The sequence below is a fragment of the Pinus tabuliformis genome, chromosome 6 (genome assembly GCF_031772625.1).
Source record: "Pinus tabuliformis cultivar Carrire ecotype Pingquan chromosome 6, CPIR1, whole genome shotgun sequence".
NCBI lineage: Eukaryota > Viridiplantae > Streptophyta > Pinopsida > Pinales > Pinaceae > Pinus > Pinus tabuliformis.
In genome coordinates this window covers 1,105,342,128-1,105,345,156 of record NC_142292.1, presented here as the reverse complement: position 1 = coordinate 1,105,345,156, position 3,029 = coordinate 1,105,342,128, and positions in this window count along the sequence as shown.

Sequence of the window (3,029 nt, the reverse complement as noted above, 5' to 3'; positions counted from 1 at the left end):
TGTCAATTTGGCCTGTTCAAGTGCATTATAGGCGACTTTGTTGGTATCAAATCGCCTATTAGGGAGAGTTGCTAGAGTTAATGATTTCATCTTTGTAGCTTATTTCTCTGCATGTTTGAAATCATGCAAAGTGTAGACACCGCATCTCAGGGGAAAAGAGGGCCAGACCTGCTTCTTATTTTTCTTTAGAGTTTGTGTAACTCCATCGGAGATAATCTGATAGGCTATCTCCCTCGCCAGCAGTTTATCAGGTATGTAAAAAGGAAGGACATGAGGTTCGGCTTGGCTGCCAAAAATTCTTATATAAGTAATTTTTCCTCTCCGAACCATCTTCCTATTGATGTCAAATCAATCCCTGCTTGGTAAGAAATTTTGGGAGCAGGTTTACCAAAAATAGAGTAATGAATGGGTAACATGAAGCCATTGCAGACTTGGTATAAATGGTTCTTGTAGGAAGTTTTCCACAATTTCTGATGGTATATGTGAATAGGCATGGGGTCTTGTGTAGTCCACCTCCAGCCGAGCACGGGAAATTCAGAATTAAAACACAGGGTGTCTAGTATATAAGCACTGTAGTAGAATTGGGGAATAAGCCTTTCAGTGACGCGGGTTTTAGTTCTAAAATCGAGAACTGCTATTGCTAGCTTATCTGACAGTATAGTTGCCCAATCCATTATTTCACTATTACACGCCGCTTCCATTAAGGGAACCATTTCTATAGTGAAATTAGCGGAATCGTACAACCCCCACAATCTACACATCATTATCCCAGCATAACAATAAGGAGAACATAGGGAATCAATAGAATACTTACCGGAAGTTTCATGCTTGTGTTTTGCCGGATTTTGCCTCCAATCCCAAATGGGCTCGAATTCAGTTTCGTTCTCATTTCGAAATTTCTCCAGAAATGCCTTGTTGTACTTCTTCTCTGGCGTAGGCAAATGATACATTTGCCTCAAATCATTAGCCTGAAATGAACCGAAGATTCTCCCATCTCTGGTGCAGAAGGTTCTGTCTGTGATTGGGATTTCCTCAATTGCCCACCTCACTACATCCGTATATGGGAGAATTTGTTCCTGAGCCACTATCCGATGAAGGAAAGAGTAGGCTAAGTCCTTTAAAGTACCATCAGATTTTCGATTGGTATCGACTGTGGCTTGTACTGCTGTCACCTTTGGTTCTTCGGCCTCAATCAAATTATAGGTACTTTTCCAAGTAGTTCTGCCGAGTCCTGAACATGTAGTATCGGATATCAATCCTTTCTTTTTAGTTCCTGGATCAGCGACGACTTGTCCTATGGCTGTTGAAGCGGAAGCGATTGCAGTTTTCTTAGACTTCTTCCCCATTCTTCTTGAATCTATTACTTCGGAAGAATTCTGCACAGGAGTGAAAATAAGCGTAACACAGAGAACTGGTAGCGAAAATCAAATACGAGCGAGATATATTGATCAATGCACGATGAAGGATTAACTTAAAGTGGTCACAGATATAATCTTTGAAAATATTTTTAAGCTTACTATTTCATTAAATGGCCCTTAAAACCTGCTAATCCTTTAAATGCCCATCATATCGTTTTATTGGCCGAATGATTTGTTTAAGTGTGCCTCAGATGTTTTGGCGGTTGAGCGCAGGTGAATGACTGTTTGGAAGATAAGGCCTTTAATACGAATTAATCGTAATATCCCCGCTTTAACAATTCTTGAAGTTTGCGCTTTTGGCTTTATGGCAGTCAGGCGTCGGGGGAAAACTTAAATATTTATATTGGCTCCTTTTGGAATCCCCGATCGCCGATAGCGATATCGCATCGCATCGGGAGTATTAATTGGGGTACTTTAAAAAGCATGCATGGTATATCCCCGATCACCGATAGCGATATCGCATCGCATCGGAACGAAAGGGACTTGATCGCATCGTATCGGAGTGAAAGGGACTTGATCGCATTGCATCGGAGCGAAAGGGACTTTTGTTATGGAAACTTATTATTGCCGATATCCAATAGCCTATTGCATGTTGTCGCGTCGGAGAAAACCAATGGGTCTTTAAGTTACGCCTCCTTTTTCATTGCGATATGCGATCTTGCGATCGCTTTATCACAATGATAAAAGATTAATCATTTATATTATAAGACCAAATAATTGGTTTGTCAAAAAGGTTTTGTAATGTTTTCATTTGGTTTTCGGACCTTTTTGAATAATACAAAGTTGATACCAATTAAAATAAAAAGGGACCCATTTCATATTATAGTTTTGTGAATAAAAATGATATGAAATGGGGGGTTGTTGTAGAGCACAACAGTACCCTATCATATCCTCTATACATGACCACACCATAGGTTCTACAATCACACGCTTTGTGCTAGGACCTCTAGCCCTATTCATACAATATTACCATTGGTTTAGAACCAAGAGATAACAGACTCACTAAAGCGAATGCATTAGGCCATTGCACTTCAGAAAAATCTAAAGTGAGATCATATTTGCATCTTATTGTTGTTTTTCCATCACTGGATCTAAAATCTTAGCACAAGAAAGAAAAACAAGTTCATACATAACAATTTTAAAATCTAAAATGGACAAGAAAAATAACCAGTAATGCACTAATCTGCTTTAGTATTCCCACGCTAATGGTGCCAATAATGTCGGCCAATTTAATTACTTAAAGTATGAACATTAAATTAGCAATCTAGGAGCATAAACTTAGAGATAATAATACCATATATGAATATCTTAGAACATCAATGGGATTTTTAGCCTATCACTACAGAATGAAATTAATGTTATAAAAACCAAACAACCTGAAAACCATTGTTACAAAGGACTTATTTATTGGATGGTGGGAATAAGGACAATTTTTTAAGGCACGAGAGACAATATTTCACTCAGTTATGGTCTCAACATTCCTATCTCAATTATAAAACAAACCTTAAGCCCCATCTTTAGTGAAACCTAGCCCACTATCTCTGCTATCAAAAAGGAAAGCATTTAGAAAGTAAATCTAGGAAATATATGCTAAAAAGGTTCTTAACACAG